The 23122-nt window shown below is 37.4% G+C and overlaps 2 long non-coding RNA genes across 2 annotated transcripts in view; one reads left to right on the top strand and one right to left on the bottom strand.

Moving 5' to 3' along the window:
- Positions 1-9784, bottom strand: part of LOC140698144 (uncharacterized) — a 62620-nt gene extending 52836 nt beyond the window's left edge. Inside the window, exons 1-2 of the long non-coding RNA XR_012075674.1 lie at positions 9635-9784; positions 9452-9547 (exon numbers count right to left, since the gene is read on the bottom strand). This is a non-coding gene — a long non-coding RNA (uncharacterized lncRNA). The remainder of the gene's footprint in view (positions 1-9451; positions 9548-9634) is intronic.
- On the top strand, positions 1476-18039 carry LOC140698143 (uncharacterized). The gene is made up of 5 exons (XR_012075673.1): positions 1476-1563; positions 9658-9819; positions 12333-12446; positions 16693-16929; positions 17654-18039. It is a non-coding gene; the product is annotated as an uncharacterized lncRNA (long non-coding RNA).
- The last annotated feature ends 5083 nt before the right edge of the window (positions 18040-23122 follow it).

Below are 23122 nucleotides of genomic sequence, written 5' to 3' on the forward strand. Positions count from 1 at the left end.
ATTAATATAAAATATATATAATTTATATGCTCCAAGAGAAAATAGAGAGAAATAGTTATAATAAATGAAAAGCTAGATATATAAACAGCTTCTACAGAAAGTGACTCTGTATTTTAATTCTTTGTCTATATTTATGTCTATACATTTCATAAAGAATTTCTGGCTATTACATAAAAATATGCATCAGGATAAAATTCAAACAAAAGCAGAAACAGAGTATCAAATCCAAGGAAAAAAATAAGAGATGTAAATTTTACATCTAGTATTCCCAACTGCTTCAAACATATAATTCCCATGCTAACATTTTAATAATGATTTGATCAGTGAATATATAATATAGCCATTAATGGACATACAACTTTAATACATTTCATATGATAAATAAGAATGTTTTATATATGTGTGTGTGTGTGCGCATTTGTGTGTATCCTTTTTTCTCATCACTAACCAAAATATATAAATAATGTTTGAGATTTTCTTGATATGTAACTTCCCAATGCTTTCCAAAATAATTTATGCATATATTAATTTATTGAAATAACAGTTAATCATTGAGCATTATTTATCCTGAGTCACTATTTCAAGAGCTCAACCAATTTACAATACCATCTATAGCATGAATATTTGCTTATTTTGATACTACCTAGCTTATATTAGAAATTCATTAAATTCATTAAAAATTCATTAACCCTCAGGTTAAATAATATATTTCTCATTTGTGTTTTGATACTCTTTTCTGTTAGTTGATGTGCATCATTCTTGTCTTCAAGAATAAAAGTTGTCTGAGAGCAGAGTATATTTCTTCTTTTGAATTTTCAATAACACTTAGCACAATGTTTGGTAAACTGCAGGTAGGTGCCAAAGACATTTGCTATATAAGCAGCAACTCATAAAACACAAAAACAAAAGCAAAAACAATCAAAAACCACAGGAGGTTGATAACTGGGAAAGATGGTTTTAGAGAGGGTGCCTAAGTTTGCAGTCATGAGTAGACAAGACCTAAATATTTGCAAAGTTGAGTAAAATAAGAATTTAATAACAACCCCTTGTAACCCATCACTTAGTCTGGGGCTCTGTTTTTTCACTTGCACCTTGCATTTTTGTCCTCTATACCTAGAGTTGCACCCTTTGCTGCCAGCCAGTACTCTATCTCTGTAGTGTACACAGAATAGATGGAATCAGTATTATTATAATTCTATTTTTGTACATATGTTATACACTCATGATTGTTCCATTTAATTGTAAGTCATATTTAAGTAGACTTTATCCCCATTTTACAAATAAAGTTAATAATGCTAAGAGAGGTTAAGCCACCACAACTTCACAAGAAGAGTAAATAGATTTGAATCTGGCTAAACCGTAATTTAGCATCCATGATTCTGTCAATCGATTCACTTCCCTTCCATAAGGGCATGTCTTTTGGAATTATGAGCACTGTTCTGACAAATCCTGATAATCTGGCTATTGCTAGGAAACGCTCATGCAGTATTCTCAGCACCATCATTTCCCTGAACAATATTCCACTAGGATTTAAATTGTGGGCACTCCTTTCCTGACTGACAGGTTAGTCTAGTCTCTCAAACAGGGCTATTTTTTCAGATTTCCATTCTTTCTGGTCTTGAATTTCTCCATGCTCTCTCTCTACATGTTGAAAATTGTTGAAATCACAGACGATCCCTGCCTGTAGCTGCACTGTCATAAAATTGTCATCAGTTTAAGATGAAGGGGTTAGATAAGATTTCATACAGTAAGTTGGATTTTAGCTGAACCTTGAGGATTGAGTAGGAGTTAAATTGGAGAAAGGAATGATACAGTGCACTTTTGGAAAAATCATTCCCCTATGAAATCTTTGTGTTTGAAACCTTAACAGTGTATTCAAGTAAAGTCCTATACCCTTTGGCTAGAGAAATTTATTTACAAAATGCCAAAAGCCCATTGGTACTAAAACTAATAACATGTCTAGAACTTTACAGTGTATATGTTTCTTTTGCTGTGAGTGAGGTCACTGAGTCCTCACCTTTTACTTTAATGTAGTTAGGGAAGTTTTAATTATATTGAACTTACACACAGGGAAAAAAATTCTCAGTCATAAAGTTTAAATTTGCATGACTAAAATATAAGAATGAGTTTGAGTGTCTGAAAATATAAACTGAGAGTTCTGTCTGCTCCATTTCATTGACTGATGTGTGTGTGTGAGTGTGTGTGTGCATGTATGTGTCTTTGTAGAAGGAAAAGTCACTGTTCTATCCACAGTCTGACTAGGTCCCCAAATAATCATTTGTGTGTTCCTACTATTCTACCCAGTGAGTTATGGCATTATAACAGAATATGTTAAATATCAGAATTTTCCCCTCAATTTTGTACACATTGTGATCTCTAGCAACTATATTCTGGAGAAGAAAAGGAAAATAAGTCTATATAAATAAAATCCCCAAACAAAACATAAGGAAGATGACGTGTAACTGAGCTCCATATACCTTGATAAGTCGTATAAAAATGAAATATGGGGTCATTTTATGACTCATGATTAAGTATGTTAAACTGAAGATTAATATTGTGATTTTAGTCCCAATATTATAAGTGTCTCAGTGTTGAGTCAGTGCAATAATTGAATCGTGTTGCGCAAGCTGCTTAAATCAGCCAAGAAGAAAAACGTTATCTAAACCTGAAGTAAAGAGAATGTAAGTAAGACTAGGGTCAGGGCGGTGGGTCGGTCAGCTGGTATAGACCTCTGAACAATTGCTGTGACATGCCAAGGGGGTGGTTTCTTGCAGCTCATCATCATAAGTATTCAGGAAATTTTGGACGTATTTCTTACCCATTGGATGTTAATACTACAACCTAAATTAGCATATGGATTTTGAAGATAACGTGGTGATATGCACAGATTAGCTACAGTGTCATTGCGTGATGGGATTTACAAGCTCCCACACTGAAACAATCATTTTGTAGATTTCCTTGCCAGTGTCATATTTCACTGGCTACTCCAGTAAAATTACTGAAACTGATAAAACTTCCCAGAATGTTCAGACCCCCACATGAAAACCATTGTGCTGATTTGTTTAGTTGGCTAGTCTAGGATACATTTGTCTTCTAGTGTCAGCCGCTCTATTCTGCCTTGGAGAATTGCCTCTCTTCCCAATTTGCTTAAGGTCCTGGTTGGAAAGGCAAGCCAAATGTCTAGATCTTCCTTGGTTAAATTTGTGCATATGACGCATGACTGGAAAATCTGATTCATCCTCCAGGATATGTGAGTCTTGAGCAGAAAAAGCAACACACGTGTTGAAGCTGCTTCATCACAGGTGGCCCATAGTAAGACTACCCCTGATGTCCTTACAGTAAACCCCCAAGCTGTCCTGACTCCTGGCTCCTGTCCTTTTCCAGCTGTGGTCCTTCAGCTTTTCTTTGACTTTTTGAACTTTTCCATAAACTTATGTCAAATTTATTTTATTTTTCTTTTTTCTATGCTTGTCTTTTCTTTCCCTTCCCTTAGTTTCTTTTTCTTTTTTCTTGACTCAACTATGGTTTCCATTGCTAGCAACAAAACAAAACAAAATTTAAAAGACCACAAAAAGGCAAAACAAATGCTTCACATATACAGCTAATTTGATTTAGAAGCTTTATAATTGGCCTTTCTACTTTATACCACACATCCTATAGCTCAATTTGAGTTCAGAGGCTTTATTTCAACTATTAATTCCATAAATTAACTGCAGAGAGGGGAGTGCCTTTTCTTGAGTGTAAGAAAAAAACACCTCCTTATAAAGAATTTCATATGCCTCCTTTCCCTTTACATATAATGTGACCATCTGAGGTCACGACTTCTGACTTAGAGTGGTTGTCTGAGTGTCCCCATTAATGGCACTGCAACCTGAAGAAATGTTGACAACCTGAGGAAGTCTGTATTACAGTCATTCTTTTTTTTTTTCCAGCCAACATTATTCAAAGATTTTCCATAAACCTAAGATACAAAGATGATGACTTTATTTTCAGGTCTCAGCTAAGGGCAGATTTGTGTGAAGATTGGCTAGATCTGAGTTCTATCTATAATGCAAAAAGCAAAGAGGAGTAAGTAATTAGATAATGACTGGGATTACACCAGGATTAAAAATAATTTAAAATAGCTGATATTTACTGTCATTTTTCATGCTGGCGTAACCCCATTCAAAATGTGCATTTCACTGGTGAGTAAACCTAGCTTTTTATGACTAAAACCACTTGCTCAGGAACAACCACTGTAGCTACAGTTGGTGCTCAGAGCAGATCACCTAATTCTAGGACACACACTCTTCACTGGTTTAGACTGCCTTCTGATTGAGTTATGAGAGTGAGAACTGGAAAAAAAGAAATGAGTCAGATCCTGGGAGTAGCTGTAGATGGAGGAAAGGCAGAGGCTTCGTGGAAAAGGTGAAGTCAGACACTTATATGTGTACCTGTATAGACGAAGGTGGAAGGAGAGGTGAGTGTCAGCAAGAAGACTCTATACAAAATATAAAAGTGAAAACCAAAAATCAGCAACATCTAAGTCAGGGAGAGAGACAAGGGACAAGGAGGGAGAGAAAGGCAGACAAAAAGACAAAGGCTTGGTCTTTGGCACTGTGGTCAGTAAAGCAAATGCTTATTCCACAAGGTCACGTAAGATCTGGGCAAACTAGGGATGTTTTGCTCGGATCTACCATTTACCAGAACTCAGCCTTGGCAGAGCTCCTTTTCTTTCTCTTTCTTCTTTGATATGCAAGATAGGCCTGCCTTCGGCACTTTAAACAAATTCATCCAATTATATGTTAAATTCCAGCGATACTGAACCCCCTGCTGTGAAAATGCTCTGCAATACAGATCTGCAATACTCTAGAACACTGATGTTTATCTAAATTGTCTGAGTGTCCTGTCAACTTCCACAGACTACTAAGGGGAGAGACTATGGTCAATATTTTTGAGTATTTTAGTAGCTTCTTAAAGAAGTTACCAGATCTTTATTTTTCTGTTTCTGTAATGTGAATACTTATTCCGTGTTTCACTTAGGGAGAGTCAGTGCTGCTTCATTTTGCAGTGTTGAAAATGCACAGGTAGCTCAGCATTTAATTCACCCTTCCTCCTTCAATGGTCTCCCCTGTGGAACACGGACCAAGTCATAAAGAGAAGGCAGCCAGTGCTGCGGGTTGGAAATAACATCGGGCTGACAGTCAGGAGACCAGGACTCTTTTCCTGATTCTGTTACTAACCTCTGGAATAATCTGGGGGCATGCCCAAAAACCTGCCTGAGTCAAGTGCTTGTGTATAAAATGGGGAGGTCAGACTATATAAGAGATGATCTCTAAAATAAAGTCCATTCTAGATCAATGAATATATTACTTTAAAAATAAATTCTACTTTATTTGAATTTTTTTTAAAAATAAAATATACAGCTCTCTCATATCTATTTCATGACCCACTAATGGAAATCATAAGATTATTTTTGTAAACATTTAGACTATCAGTATTTTTTTCAAATGAATGTTATTTTAAAATGTTGTAAACCATGTGTTCAGTTTTCACAGAACTCTGGGTCTTCCTTCTCAGTAGCAGTGACATATCTCATGGACAATGTTATTAGAACAGCACATTTAGGCTAAAAAAAAAAATGAGTCCCTTGGTTCTATCTTTCACACATGGATTTTAATATCTAATATTTAGCAGACTTGGCTCAGGGATTGCAAGTTCAGTATGTCAGTTTATTTAATATTTTCAAGAGGTCCTTTGGAAAACTCCCTGATAGGCAGTTGCATTTTACTAAAGGTTTTCCTTTCTTTTTTTTTTTTTTTCCTTAGGAAAATCTAATGTGTGTTTCAGTAAAATAATAATAATAATACATATGCTTCTATGCACCATTTAATTTCCTATACTAGCTTTCAGATGTTGTCCACACCAGTCAAGTTATCAAGGACTCTGGAAATAAATGAGACTTCTATGTGAATATATAGAAAGTATTAGATAATATTAAGCCATAAAATGACTTGGACAAGGGACATGATGTGAACTAGGTTCCAGAGGGACACAGATATGACAATATTTTTAGGGAGGATTTTCAACACTGTGGTTGTACAGATGTCTATTCCTCTAGTGGATTTTTAGGTCTTAGCTTTAAACTCTGGGCCTTGAAAAACACCACCTGATAAGTAGGTGTTTGAAAGTTACTACTCTACCTTCTGGGCTCATCTTAAATGTCACTGTCTCCAAGAAGACTTCCCTGATTTCCCCAGGGTAAAGCAGGCCCTTTTATCATCTATACTTATAGCCCCAGATGCTTTCCTTTTATTTAGTACTTTGTAATTGCATATTTATTTGTGCTTTTTTCTCCTCTAGGCTGTAAGCTCTAGGAAGATAGGAGCTTAATCTGGTGGGCTTTTGGTTCAATCCCCTGAACTCAGGCCTGACACTGACTCATAGGTATAGGAAGGGGAACAGAATACACAAATATGTGCCACCCCACCACCCCCCGCCACCAAATATGCCACTTTAACATGTGGATTGTTTTGAGCTGGAGGCAATCAAGACCCAGCAGACATAAGAAAAACCTTTATCTCTCCTTTAACTCCTACAATAATTTAGATAGAGGACTAGGTTCCAAAAGAGAGTGACTGCCAGAGATAACTTTTTATCTGAAAGACTCACCTACATGGCACAGCAAACATCTAACCACCAAACATCTGCTCTTCACATCATATTGTGAACTACCCTCCTTTTTGAAGCCTCAGGCCCCTACCCCATTCCTGCTCTAAATGGCAGACAGTTCTCAGTTGCCTGACTGCCTTTAAGTCCCATATTTCTATGGGGCTCCTATACATACAAAATTAAGTTTGTTTTTCTTCTGTTAACCTGTCTTATGCCAATTTAATTATTAGACCAGCCGAAGAACCTAGAAGGGTAGAAGGAAAATTTTTCCACCCCTACATATATGTGAAATATTTCTTGAAAGAATGAAAGTGTTAAGAGCAGGCAGGTAGCTACTTGATGTGAGCAAAGAAAGGGAGCATGGGCCAAATGGCAGAAAATCATACATCTTGTGAACAATGGGGGTCCTTGGACAAACCAAGAAAAACAGGATCCTCTGGAATGATTAAAAAATACATACCTTCTGGGTTGACAAGTGTCCTGGAGGCAGAAGGGTGGTAAAAGACAGGAATCCCCACCATCTGAAAGTAACCTTTTGATCATTATGACCTCATCCAACTTCCCAATCAAGACTAAATAAGGTAAAAAAATTCCTCCACCGCACTTTGAAAGGTCAGGAAAGACAACCCCAAACCTCCCCGGCAATGAATATTCTGCCCATTTGTTTTTACACCCATATAAAGAGCTTGCCAAGGAAACTCAGGGCAAACTATCTATCTGGGTCTGCCCGCTCTTTCCTTGAGAGCAAACTGTCTATCCCTTAATAAATTCTTGCTTTGCTTTCTTGACCTCCATGTCTTGTTTCTGAATTCTTTCTGCGACAAGATAAGAACTTCTTGCCGACAACAAAAGAACAAGTAAATCAGTAATACTGAAACCAGGTTAGCATCTCCGCATGTATTAGATGTGGGTTAAAAATCAAAGCACTGAGTTCAACAGGATATATTTATAAAACTTACAGTTTTCCAAACATCACTGAAGATTCTATTCTGCACTTTCCCCTCCTATTTCATGGAAGTGCTTGCATTTATTTGCAGTACATTTGATAGATAAGGAGGGCAAATCTACAGAAAATCTTCCTTTTCTTTCTTTCTTTTCTTTTTTTCTTTTACTTTTCTTTTTTTTCCTTCTGCTGGAAATGAAGGGCTTCTATCACTCTCCAACAACACACAACACAGTAACTCTAACACATTGCCGCTAGCTTAGGATTTCCAGTTAATGATACAGGGCAACTCAGACTTGTGACAACTAAGTATAGGTGATACATCAGCATTAGTATCTCACTGAGCCTAAAGAAACCCCATTTTAACCATTTATCCACTGAATGTTAAATGCAATGGCGTCTTCAAATGAGAGTAATTCACAGCTGGGATCTATCTATCAATCCTGTAGCTTAAATCTTTACAAAGAAAAGTGATTCTAATATTTTAGCGGAAATTCAAAACAATAAAATGAAGTATATCACTATAAATGATTATATTATGTCATATGACAATGTAAAGCTTTGGTGAAGGTGCATGTGTATTAGATACAACTTCCTTCATGTGCTCTTTTAAAATGTACTCCCATCTAAGTCTGATTAACATATTATAAGAAGTGACCCCCAAGGCCATCTCACTAATAATTCTTTATCCAATAGATCGTGTTTGAGAATTCCCTTGAGAGGAACGAAACATGTCAGATAAATTAAATGAAAGGGACAGATATAGATTAAGAGTGATACACTCTGAGCCGGAACTTTAAATTTCACTAAATATTATTTTCTATCTTCACAATCATACTATATTGAAATGTTGGAACTTCAATTTCCTCTACTATTTCATTTAGTAAAACCTTTGTCTCCTCTGAGCTCTTAAGGAGATGTTAGCTTTAAATCATATGGACTTCACCCTTCGCAATTTATATATATTGAAGAAATGAAAGCCTTTTCAAGAGTCACCATAGGGGCCTGAGAGGCCTCAAAGGAGTGCTAAGACCTTCAATTCAATGTGAACTGTCTCAAACACAAAACACAAATCCTCCCTGTGGAATACTAATGGCTATTGTGTTCAGTTACATTTTCTTGTGATTTTTTTTTTTCTTTAAGTCCAGGACTAGCCCCTTTATAAGGCAGCCTTTGTTCTGGTGATTGGGAAATTCAACTCCAGTCTGAAGGCAAAAAGGCAGCTTTCCAGAGGTCATCATTACATAGTCAAATTTACCCTGGAATAATTAGGGGAAGCTTTGAAAGACTAAAAAGCAATAATATTCGAAGTGCAGTTCATGGATTGTGCATCACATGCCTGAGTTTAGAATCAGCTTTCTATGAAGATTTATCCAAAAGAATATTTTAAATATGTAAAATATAGTTATGAGTTTGGTTTTTATCTCTAACAGTGGATTTATTCTAAGTTGTCTTTTTTCTCAAAGTCACAGTTTTACTTTATTTTCTGGAAACATATGCTTGATTTTAAATATCAACAAGAAACTCAAGCAATAAAGAGCTCAAAAAGTTTAGAGGATGCTGGCTTCCTAAAATGACCTCTGTCCTTTCCTCAAAATAAATCTTTCTTATATAATTTACACGTGATTGAATAGTCTAGGAAGGTTTTAAACATGACAGAAAGCCAATGATGTCTAAGACATCCTTGCTACGGAAGTTCATAAAAGAAACAATAACAGATGCACCATAGAACAAACAAGCTCTTACATCCTTGTTCTCAAACTGACTGCACAACTGTATTGCTTCAGGAGTTAAAAAAATATATATATATACACACACACACACACAGGTATATATATAGGGATGTCCGGGAATTACCTGAGATGCACTGAATCGGAGTTTCCAGGGCTGCATTGTCCGATACAGCAGACACACCTACATGATGCTACTCAGCATCCCTGAAAGGTGGCTAGTCTGAGAGAGATGAGTTGTGAGTGAAAAATACACACTGAATTTTCAAATACTATTAGTTAGTATTTTCAAATACTAACACAAACTTACTGACAGACTTTCTCCTTGACCAGATTTTAGACAGACTCCTCTTGTTACGGAGACGACAGGCCAGTCAAGAAACAAGCACCATTCGGAGGGTTGGAGTACACAGATGTATTACGCCGGCGGGCTCAGAGGGGCTTCTGCTCCGAAGCTCTGAGCACCTTCAAGATGTGCACATGAGGTTTTATAGGGTAAAGTACAAGCTTGGGGTATTTGGCCAATAGGCATGGAACAGCTTTAGCAGTATCATCATCACAAAAGTGGAGGCGGGGAGGCAGCAAACCAACATTCCAAAGCCAGATATGTATCTTTGAAAATCCAGCTGGCTAGCAAAAACACATAAATAGCAAACCAACACTAATTAACCTAGATTTACAAATTAGTCTAGCAGAACTCAGATCAGTATTCCAATACTTAGATTTGTGAGTTATCTTGTTAGACCAGCCCAGCCTCTCCACATTCCTAGACTTGTGAGTTATCTTGTCAGACCAGGCCGGTTTTTCCTTCACACTCTGATCCCTCTTTTCAAGTAGGCTTCATCCTTGAACCCCATCCTTGGCCTCACAAATCCAGTTTTAGTAAAAATCCTGCAAGGTTAGTTTGTTGAGAATCCTCCCACTCTTGGTAGCTGATTTAGTTTCTCAACCTTGATGTCTAAGTCCTTGGCTAGTCTTAAGCAAGAATTCTGTTAGGCCAGATTAGTGGGACTCCCACTCTCCTTGACGTCTTCTCTTAGTAGTTTTCCATTTATGACCTCCTCATTCTTCTTCTTGGCTATAAATTCTCAGTTGTCTTCGTTATGTTTGGAGTTGAAGTCAGTCTCTCTCTCCTACTGCAAAAGTCTTCAATAATACCTGTCTTGCCACCTTTGGCAACTGTCTGGTGAATAATCTGTCTTCAACAATGCAAAAGAATGTGAAATATATCAATAATTTTATCTGGATTGCATGTTGAAATGATACTTAAAACATACTGGGTTAAATAAAATATTTATTAAAATTAATTTTACCTGCTTCTTTATTCCTTTTTTTCTCCTAAGGTGGCTAGGAAAAAATTTTAAATTACATATTTTCTTTGCAGTGTTTTTTATGAGACAACAGTGTTCTAGGGGTAGAGGCAGAGTATTGGTAATTTGGAAAACATTCCAGGTGATTAAATGTGCAGCCAGGATTGTGACCTTTAACCTTCAAATAAACTGACACAGGAAAAAAGGATAACATACGTATTATAAAAATACATTATAGATCTTAGTGATAAGGACAATTATGTGAGCTTTATACTTATTAACATAGCAATACTATATGGTAAGGGCTATTAGTATCCCCATTTTATGCATGATAAAATGAGGTGTAGAAAGACAAGTTGCCTTGTCTAATGAGCTTTACAAAGAAGGGTCAGAATCTGAAGTCAGGAAATGTGACTCAAGAGTTCATGTTTTCCACTATTATTCCCTACAATTGGAAATATTTAAGCAAAGGTTATGTACATTAAATTTGGTTCTTGAAACAGTAATACTAATAAAACATTATGTGTTATCATATATTTAATGCTTTTATACACCAGCAATTTATATAGGCATGTTTAGGTATGTGTATGGTCAGGCATCTCAAGATGGCTGTTCCCTAGCTCTCTGTCCAGCTCCTGCTTGGCCAATGCCTGCTTCACCTATACCCTACTCACAAGACTGACATCCTCCAGACTTGCCCCAGGCCCCAGCTAACAACTGTTCTTATCAAATGGGGCAATGAGGGGTGTGCCCCTCTGCTGGTTTCCCTGGTATCTGATAAGCCAATCTGATCTCAATTCCCCCTATAACTTCTAACCTCCCCCTGTCTCCAGGAGCAAAGACTGCTACCCTGTCCTGCTCCACCAGCCACTACACAAAAATGATTGTGAGGAGTACAACTAAGCACCAAATCAGCCTCTTTCTCTCAGAACAATTATGTGAGAGAAACATGATTGACTCCTTTGTTCTTTAAGCTGCTGTACTGCTGAGCTAAACCTACCTCAACTCAAAAAAAAGCAGGTGGAGAACAAATCCAGGGTGAATACTTTATAGTAGCTAACGTGGAGCTGAAGATGAGGAATTCCAACTTTAGTGTCTGTAACCTAAAAGCAGAATGCAAAATGTACACACTCTAGTTAAGGAAATCAGAATAGGAAAAAAAATTATTTTTCCTGATGACTTCATAAATGTTGAGGGGTTTATTAGAAAAATGAAAGGAAAACAGAATTATTTTGATAATTATTGAAAACAAATGGGAGTTAAGTCTTGGACTTGATATGAAACACTAATATCTATTTATATTGAAATAAAAAAGAAAGCATAAGGACTCAAGCTGTAAGTTCATCTCCTAGCAACTGCAAAACCACCACGCTGCCACTAAAACCTTAACAAAATATTTAATCATTAAGTGAATTTTACCGTTTTCTCGACAATTAGTTGTATGTATTGTGTAGGCAAAACAATTGTAATTTGTAAGTTTTATAGGATGGTTGAAGGAGGAGAGTTAAGAGATTAGCATTTGAATAGCCCATAAAGCTTCGGTCCTTTTATAATTGGGGGATAATTACCTGTGGTTACTGAGTAAACTTCACAAGAATGTTATTAGTATTTTGAGCAATTTTTGGAATAGTCTCAAGGCTGTTCCTAGGAGGGTGGGGGATTGGGAAAGAGATGATGGAGTTCTCTTTCCTCTCATAGTGAAAGCAACTTCCAACTCACTCTCCAGAAGCCAAATACATTAAATTTAGCCAAACTAATCTACGAACAAGGAGAAAATGTCTTGGGAGGAAGGATCCTGGAAAGACGTAGTAAGTACGTGTTTTAATGGTGAACTTAGAGATGCATGCATCTTGTTTGCTGGTTCCTTGTTCAGTGTTGACCACCAAACAGAGAGGAACCAAGCTTTTCTCATTATCCTAAAAGCCATCCTGAAAATAAGTGTTTATTTTTTCTTCATTTGGAAGCAATTTCATGGTTTTAAATCCCAGTTTTCTGGCGACTGGTGTTTCCTCTCAACTCCTCCCCGCTGTGCTTGCTCATCTAATTATCTCACACTTGCTTCCATGTTCCGGTCCCTAATAGGTTTCCTTTTCACAGCTCACTGGACACCTAAGACTTTCTGGCAATAGAAGAGTTGAGCTTGCACTGAAAGTGTACCTGAGCTGGAAGGGATTCAGAGATTCTGAGTTGCAACTGCCTCATTCTATGGATAACAGAACTGAGGCTTAAAGAGGGAGCGGTCCTTGTCTAAAGTCACCAAACAGGTGTGACTGAGGGAGGACCAGATTCCTGGGGTAATCTGAGATTATAAGCACAGTTATTAATCAGTATGCAGTCTCCACTGGCCTCTTCCTACTGAGTCTTTTTTTTCTTTAATAGACAGGGCCATGAGTATGATGTTTGGCAAAGACTTCTCAAATATGAACAGTCAAGTGAAACAAACCTCTTCAGCCTCATTTACGAAAAGAAGTTGTGGCTTTTAGTTTTCAGTAGGTAAAAGTGATGGAAAGATCATGACTAAAAAAAAATGAGACCCAATTTGCCTGTGTATGACTTCAGTTGTGATTTTTTACCTACTCAGACACTATCCATTTACTAACCCCCTTGTCCAGTGGGCTGCCTCAAACTATTCTAGAGCTGTTTCTCCTTCCCTTTAATTTGAACATTTACTACTCGGTTGACAATGAAATAAGATTCTTTTTTCCCCCTCTGGATAGTTTTTCAGTTTCTCCTATGATTCTCCCTTGACTTTTGTATCAGCAGATAGTATATTTCTCTTAGCCAGAAGCCATGTCTTATATATTCTATTGATGTCCCTATAACTCATGAGTGGAGTAAACTTACATTTGTTGAGTTCTTATAATGTTCCACTTACTCTGCCAAGTATTTTACAGATAACATTTCATTTAATCCTTGTGTGAAACCCCTTGAGGCAGGGCTTACTGCCCCTCCCACTCCATTTCACATAGGAGGACAACTGAAGTACAAATACAAACTAAAAGAACTTCTTCAAGAACTAAAATTTTGTAAAACAGTAAAACAGGCAATTTAATCAAGATCATCTGTCTCCTGACAGTGCTCTTTTCACCAAATAATGTTGGCTGTACTCACTACTTGGCACACAGTAGAAGCTTAATAAACTTCTACAAGACTATATTTGTTATTCTTAGAATTCAGAATATGTAACAATATATATGTATGATATATGTAATGTGTGTATGTATATTTATGATTGTAACTTGTAAGGATGAGTTAGTCTTTATAGAAGACTCTCTTTCTTTCTGTCTTTCTAGTATTAAAATATTAATTATGATCATCAGCATGAGCAGTGTCTATCTATATTTTATACCTAATTTTTACGTTGCAGGAGAAGAGTGTATTCAGACAAGAATGCTAGCCAGTTCTCAGGGAATCATTTACAGTCCCTCAATGCACTGCCTAAGAGTAGTTTGCAAAGCAAGGCTTAACACAGGGCTTATGACATAGACCCTACATGTGGAAAACTTCTCTTAATGAAGAGGATGGCCATTTAAATAGGGAACTGTTTTAACCATGAAAATGCATCTAATGATTTCCAGCAGTGACTTCTAGAAGAAGGTTTTCTTCAAGCAGATACTGGTGACTGGGATTCCATACAAACAGGCAACAAAAATGAAGTCTGCAAATTGAAATGGTTCTCTTAAATAGAATTATTTTAAAAACATCACTGTTGTCTACCCGTCTACTGCACACCTTCAAGCATGTTCAAGCATATCCATCAATGAATCTTATAAGTTGTAATATTTTACAGGCAACTTTAATATTTAACTTTAATACGTTTTGCATTTGAAATTTGGAACATAACAGATAGATTTAGTGGTCTTTTTCTGGGAGGAGAGATTAAGTCAGTAGAACATTCACAGTGGAACTCTGGAAGTTTCAAAACACAAATCAGAGCTTAGTTTAATCCAATACTGTACAGCAATGGAGTTTTATGAACAGAATGAGAGTCAAATCTATCAATCCAGGGCCAACAACTTTCCTAGAACAAATTTTTAAGACAGGTTCAAGTGATCATGGATGGTCTCATCTCATAGTTAATTTAGTGCAGATGAGAATTAGAGATATTGTATAGGTGAATGAATAAGACACTACCATTCTTTAACAGATGGCATTTAGGGAGATCAGTTGAGATTGTATTGCAAATTATATATCTCTTCATGTTTAATAATATCATTGTCACAGATTATCTAGGATTTAATAATAGTGATTTGACATGCAACGTGATAGTTTCCTTCAAATTAAATTAATAATGTTTTGCATATATATCAATTAAACATATATGTACATATATCTCATGTATATACATTATTTCATGTATATACTCAATTAAAATTTAATGACAATCATCTGAAAATAACACATATTGCAGTAATGCTTACTTTATTAAAAGTGATTTTCCCTATTATTCCATTAACAATATTTTAAGGATGAATATATTAATATGATTCCATGTAAGTAACATGCAGGGACCAGATATAAAGTTACGTGACTGAACTGTAAGTGCCTTTGGATGGTGGGATCTCTGCCTAAATCAGGGCCTGAGAAAGATGGGGACTTGAAAGTAGAGCATCAAGCTACTAAATTCAAGAAGTTAGAGAGGGGTTGGGATGAGGAGGTGATGTTTTAATATTCACTGATTTGAATCATTTCTTTTGTTTGTTTTAACTGCTTTGCAGGCATAAACATTAGATTCAAATGGGAATGCCTTCATGATCACTTACACATATAATTAACCTCCTGCAGTAGGCTATCTTCCATTGAAAAACGTCCCTGCGAACATTCCCTGTTACACTGCACTGACCTCTGCACACATCTCACATACAATATTTATCCAACAGTCATCATTCAACACATATTTGTCACACTCTCTGTGCTAAAAATGGAAGATATATTGGTCAACAAGACGGAGACCCTGCCTCTGACTCACAGCCCGGTGCACAGCCTCCTGCATGTTCAAGTCAAATAAAGGGAGAAGTGTACCAAGTGAGTTAAAAATAGAGGGAGCATTTCTTACCTAGGTTTTTTTGGGGGGATGGTTAGTGGTTGTGGAGACCTGGCAAGGAAGGTCTCTGAGGAGAAACTGTGTCTGATACACATCTTCCTAGGCACTACAGTACAGTCTTCATCACAGTGTGCACCGGTTCCAGAGGTGAAATCCACTCAACAGTCATAATTAACTCTCATTCTTTTGCTCATTTTCAATTCTGGTTTCCTGACTCTCCAGAATTTCTTTCTTTCTTTCTCTTTCTTTCTGTCTCTCTGTTCCTCTCTCCTTTTTCTTTTTTCTTTCTGTTTTAAACCAGAGGCTTAAGGATAAAACATAAAATTCAGGTCTAGAAACTCAGTTTAATTAACGATGACACGCCATCATTCAAAGTAATGTTGTACTTCAAGTATGAGCAACATACTGAGTGTGAATAGGAAAGATGGGAAGATCACATAACTAGATGGATAGTTGGCTTTTTAAAATATATAAGATATCAATATTCAATGGACATCACTTCAATCGCTAAGCTTTCCTCCCTCAAGGAAAAAAAAAACTGCCTATTTGAAAAACAATGGCATAGATAGAGATGAAAAGCATTGGTCTGCTATAACCAAGTTGGCTTATAGCAATGTCTGATCTCAATTCTTGGATTCTGCATTATTCCATATGATGGGTGAAACATAATCATGAGGATACACTGTTGTCCTGAGCACGTTATTAAGATTTTAGTTGGTACTTCCATTACCAAAATGAGTGTAAGTTGCAGCATCATTTTAAACAAAAGTGAATAGTACAGAATTCTAAAATTGTTTCCTGACAGTTGCCTTCTTTTTAAAGTAATTTCAAGCAATATATCTTTGGCCCATGCAAGGCTAGTACATCATTGGAACGATACTTCTGTGAACCATTTCTGTGATTAAGAATTACTTACTGTTTAATTAACTGGTTGTAATAGTAGCATCTACCTAGAATCCCCGGCATGCTGTCCAAGTTTCTTATTCCAGGAGTTGTTTTATTTTATTTTTTTAGATAATTATTTGGAAGGAAAGTGGATGGTATATCTTAACAGAAGATTGTTTTAAAGTCATAAAGTTTTTTCAATAAATTATTTTTATTGTATTATACACCTGGACCCTTTCATCAGGCATAAATCAGTTTGTTTTATCTTCTGGATGAATCATTTGGTTGCCAGAAACTCATATGATTTCTGCAAAATGGTGCATTTAAAGAAATATTGAGGACTGGAAATTATATAATTAAATAAAGGTAAGACACTGAATCTATATGCATCATATACAAGTATGTTTTAAAAGTCTGAAAATCTATAAGGCTAGAAATATCACACACGTACATTCTAGAGATGTGTCTTAGACCCACACAATAAATTGTTAATCACTGTATTTCCAAGAAATAAGTTTTAAATGGATTCTTAGGTCTGGTCTGATTATTGAGAATCACAATCCTAATTTCACTAAAGAGCACTACAATTTAAGACACTGAGGTCCAATTCAGACCACGGTTGATTCCTCTAAGTCCATCAGTTATAAGTATTTCAGGTTATTTTACTCAGTGAAATGTAGCACATCAACCTATCAAATCCCTTAAGTCTATAAAACTCTTAGAAGAAAACATAGGGAAAAATCTTTTTTTTTAATTTTCTTTTTCTTTTTTTTAACATTTTTTATCGATTTATAATCATTTTACAATGCTGTATCAAATTCCAGTGTAGAGCACAATTTTTCAATTATACATGAACATATATATACTCATTGTCACATTTTTTTCTCTGTGAGCTACCATAAGATCTTGTGTATATTTCCCTGTGCTATACAGTATAATCTTGTTTATCTATTCTACTATTTTGAAATCCCATCTATCCCTTCCCACCCTCTGCCCCCTTGGCAACCACAAGTTTGTATTCTATGTCTATGAGTCTATTTCTGTTTTGTATTTATGCTTTGTTTTTTTTGTTTTTGTTTTTGTTTTTTAGATTCCACATATGGGAAAAATCTTAATGACCTTGGATTTGGCATAAGATTCTTAGATATGGCACCAAGATCACAAGGAATAAAAGGAGGAATTGATAAGTGGACTTCGTTGAAATTAAAAACTATTGTGATTCAAAGGACACCATCAGAAAATGAAAAGACAACCCACAGAATGGAGAAAATATCCACATATCATATATCTCACAAAAGACATAGATCCATATGATTTAAAGAACTCTTACTGTGGTGATGCTTGCACATATATGTGGCTATACTAAAAATCACTGAATTGCACTTTTCAAGTGGGGGAATTGCACAATACACAAATCATACCTCAATTAAGCTGTTTTAAAAATTAAAAAATAATATTCATATATTAACTGGCTAATGAAGTGAGAGAGAGATTGATTAAACCATGGCAACACTGAGGGGGAAAAAAAAAGGTTAAGAATTCTGCTGTAAAAGACCATGGGAATTATTAATTAGGATAGTTCCAAGTTTAATTCTCCACACCTGGCTTTATTTACAAATTCAGATACCTTTTAAGAACTATTCCAAAATCAGCTTGGTCTTCACTGTATGTTTTTAATGTCTCAGTTTTAAGATTAAAACCTCAAAAATAGCTTTATGCAACCATAAGCATATTGCAACAAAGTATAAAACCAGATGTAATCTGAATGTCTGAAAATAGAGGAATAAGTAAATGGGACATCTATTCTACAGAAAGTGAACAGGTAATTTAAGAATTACTATTACTGTTATGACCCTTATGAAACAGAAATATTCTAATATTATGTCAAAGGCAGAGAAAAAATACTGTATATTCACTGTTAATTTAACTAGGTAAAAGTTTAATAAGTGTAACAGCTACCATTAATTAAGTGCCAATTCTGTGTTTGAAGATGTACTACAAGCTTTAAAGACATTATAAAATTAATTCCTGTAAGATACAAAATGCCATAAATTTTAAGATGCACCATCAAATTAATAACAACTCTTATTAGAGCTGAGTGTAGAAAATGAAACAACACAACATGTTAAATTTATGCATCAATTATAAAATTAATTTTAACTTTACACATATAGCTTCCAGTCAAAACATCAAAAACATTTTACAAAGTTACTTAGGTCAGCTTCTTTTTTCCCCTAAACCGCTCAATAAGAGTAAATCATACATTCATGCTATGGACTGAACTGTATCCCCCTCCAATTCATATGCTGAAGGCTTAACCCACTCCCCATCCTAGCAATATGAATGTATTCAGAATTAAGGTTTTTAAGAGGGAATTAAGGTTAAATGAAGTCATAAGAGAGGGAGCCCGAATCTGACAGGTTTAGTGGATTTATAAGAGGTAGAACAAGATTTTTCAGTGCACATGCACTGAGGGAAGGTTGCTTGAGGATACAAGAAGAGGGCCCTCTGCAAGCTAGGAAGAGAATTTTTACCAGAAACCAAATTAGCTGGGTACCTTGATCTTCGTCTTCCCAGCCTCCAGAACTGTGAGAAATAAAATTCTATTGTTTAAGGCATGTAGTCTGTTTTGTTATGGCAGCCCAGGCAGACTAATATAATTTGTAATGCAGGTTTTTTTTTTCTTTTCTTTTTTGGGAGGGACACGGACCTCAAAGTCTTCATTCAATTTTAGGACCCCTGACATCCTGTTGATTATTTTTATTTAATCTGCATAAATTAAAGTTTACTCTTTGTGATGTATTGTTCTATGGATTTAATCAAATGCACAAACTCACCACCTCAATGTCATACATAATAGTTCCTTCATCTTAAAAAGTACCCTATTCATCTTCTTCCTTAACAACAACCCTCTCTAGCCCAACCTGAACATCTGGCAACCAAAAATCTCTTCTGTTTGCCTTTCCCAGAATGTTACATGAGTGTAATCATAACAACATATCACCCTTTGGGCTTGGTTTCTTTCCTTTAGTAAAATACATTTCAGACTCACCCAGGTAGTTATACAAATCAATGGTTCAGTCCTTTTTATTGCTCAATAGTATTCTATTGCAAGGATACAGCAGCTTGTTTTGCCATTCACCTATTGAAGAATATTTTGGTTGTTTCCAGATTTAAGGGGTTATAAGTAAAGTTGCTATAAAAATTGGCAAACAGGATTTTGTGTGAACATAAGTTTTCATACAACAACTTACAGAAAAGGAATTGTACATAAACCTGGCACTCTAGTTGGCAAATCTGTTTTTCATGGGGGCATGAATCAACAATTGTATGCTGTATTACATGTGTACTGGGGTTTGACACACAAGTTAACAAATGGTGAATGGTGGAACACAGTTGCTCACTGTTGGAAAGGGAAGTTATAATTATGACAGGGGGGAGGTAGAATGAATCCTTATGTTACTGGATTAAAACTGGAGACAGTATAAGCTCTTGTTTAGGATTGATAGATTATAGATAAATAGAAATATGATAGGTAGCTGATAGAAGGGTAGACAGACAGACAGACAGCAGTATGTATATATATTTGGGATAGTGTGCATACCTATATATTTTAGCTCTGAGAAAGTCCACTAAAAGGATCCTGCTAGGACCTAGAGTGATACCCCATACGCTGCAAGTACACCTAACACCTTGGTTTCTAAGTGCTGTTCTCCAATAAAAAGAACAAACATCTGACTTCCAGGCAAGATGGCGGAGTAGAAGGACGCTTGTAAGTCACCCTCTCCCACAAATACACCAAGACCCACATCTACAGACCCACTCAGCCAACCAGAGCACCTGCGGAACTCCAACAGATCATCGCCCTCTTCAAAAGATAAAGATGCCCAAAATCTGGTAGGAGAAAAGGAAAAAAGAAAGAACAAAAGGCAAAGCAGTGCGGGACGGGTCCCGCGGGGAGGGAGCGGCAAAGGAGGACTGGCGCTTGCTCGCTGGGTATCCCCTCTCCAACTGAGAGGCCAGCGGGACGGAGGGGGAGCCTCCGAGGCTCGGATCTGTACAGAGCAGCCCTTGTCTGACAGAACTAAGTTAAACGGGCACAGAGCGTCCCCCCGACACCCAGCCTGAGACGCGGGCCGGCAGTGGCGCGCAGGGCCAGGCTGCACAAGCTGGGCGGAGGACGGGGGCGGCTGCACGGAGGCAGCTCCAGGGGACTGCAAGGGGCTGGGCGCCGGGGCTGTGGGTGTACAGGACAGAACAACCTGGGCCCTCCATAAAACAGCAAGGTTGATGTGCTCTCGGGGGAAGGGTGCATACCCCCATCTCTGAAAACACGCGGAAACTTTTCAGGGGAAGAGGGGCGGGGCCCAGGCAGAGCCGCCATATTCTCCGGGGCTGAGCACCCAGGCGGGGGCAGAGGCGAAACCTGCGTCCGCACAGAAGGGCTTAGCAGCCTCAAGGGCCAGACTGAGACGGGCCTACAGCCCTGGGCAGATAGGATCCTTCCATTCTGGTCCCTCAGAGAACTTGCTCCACAAAGACAAACAAGCAGCTGGGTCTTGGCTCGGAGCAGGGAGAGGCTGCCCCTGGGTCTTCCCCGAGCCCACCCGCTAAGCGCAACGAGGGCGGAGCGCGACCAGGGCGGAGCGCTGGCCAGGGCAGAGCTCAGGCGCAGAGCGCGCAGCCGCACAGAGCAGCGGAGATACCGGCGGCGCAGGCAGGGGGAGAGCGGCCCCCCGCCTGTCGGGCAGGAACACAACCCCTGACCGAGGTGCTGGGAAGGGGCACGACCCACCCTCCTGCCTGGCCAGTCTGCAACATCTGACTGCGGCATCCGGAGGGGCAGTGACCCGCCCGCCCGCAGCAGAGGAGAGCTGCATGTGACCCCGTGTGAGGAGGAGGCGCGATCTGCTTGCCGACAGGTGCTGGGAGCAGCACAGAAGAGGGCGCCAACGGAGGGCCTATGAAAACAAGCTGAGCTTCCAAAACAGGACGAAGACAGGAGGACATCACATTAAAAGCACACACACTCCAGGAGAACACCGACAACCCCCCTTTTTTTGTTGTTGTTTTTGTTTTTTGGGGTTTTTGTTTTGTTTTTTTTTTAATCTTTTTACCTGTTCTATTTTCAATTACTCTCTTATTAATTTTTACTTCTTAATTCATTTCTATTTCTCTTGGGTTTTGATGTCCTGTTATTGATTAGACACAGGCTTCAAACACATATATTCATCTCCCCAGCCCCCTTTTTTTTTTTTAAAGGTTTTAAAAGGACGTCTCCACCCGATTAATACTCTGCTTCAACCCGCTCTTCTATTATTCATTATACATTGTTATCAAACCCTCTTTCTCCCTTCTTTTAAAAATCTTTCTCTCTCTCTCTTATTTTTTTCTTTTTTTTCTTTTTTCTTTTTTTTTCCTAAGTTCTATTCCTAAATAGGCATTAGATAGATAAAATCCTTAAAATCCAAAATAGACAACTGATACTCCATAAACCACAGTGCCAGAGAGGTATGAGCAAGATGAAGAAGCAGAGAAACCTTTCCCAATTAAAAGAACAAGAGGAATCCCCTGAAAGAAAGCTCAATGAAATAGACATCGATAGCCTATTAGATCAAGATTTCAAAAAAGGAGTGATCAAATTGCTGAACGAATTAAAAGAGATAATGCTTAGAGAAATAAAATATGTCAAAAATGAAATTGAAGCTATAAAGAAGAGCCAAGCAAAATGGGGAAACTCATTGACAGAGATGAGGAATGATCTAACAGCTGTGCAAAGCCGACTAGTTAATGCAGAGGAACGAATTAGTGATATAGAAAACAGGGCAACAGAAAGCACCCATTCAGAAGAACTACAAGATAAGCAAATAAAAAATAATGATAATAGCATAAGGGACCTATGGGATAATATAAAGCATCCCAATCTTCGCATAATAGGGGTCCCAGAAGGGGAAGAAGGATCACAGGGGATTGAAAAGGTTTTTGAAGAAATCATGACTGAAAATTTCCCAAACTTAAAGAAGGAATCAGATATACAAGTACAGGAATCTCAGAGGGTCCCAAACAGGAAGAACCCAAATAGACCCACACCAAGACATATCATAATCAAGATGGCCAGAGTCAAGGATAAAGAAATGATTCTAAAGGCAGCAAGAGAAAAGCAAAGAGTGAACTACAAGGGAACCCCCATAAGGCTCTCAGCTGATTTCTCTACACAAACACTACAGGCCAGAAGGGAGTGGCAAGATATATTCAAAGCCCTGAATGAAAAAAAGATGCAGCCTAGGATACTTTATCCAGCAAGGCTATCCTTTAGGATAGAAGGAGAAATAAAGAGTTTCACAGACAAAAAAAAGCTGCAGGAGTTTAGCAACACTAAACCCATGCTAAAAGAAACATTGAAAGGACTATTCTAAGTAGAGAAGCAGCAGGATGCTACAGAAATGAGAAATGTACAACTGGAAAGGTGATAACTCATGAATTACAAATAAAGAAAACACGAAATTATAAAAGAAGACATACAAATCACTGAGAGTGGGAGAGGGAGGCAGGGAAATAT

This window comes from Vicugna pacos, chromosome 9, assembly GCF_048564905.1.
Source record: "Vicugna pacos chromosome 9, VicPac4, whole genome shotgun sequence".
Taxonomy (NCBI): Eukaryota; Metazoa; Chordata; class Mammalia; order Artiodactyla; family Camelidae; genus Vicugna; species Vicugna pacos.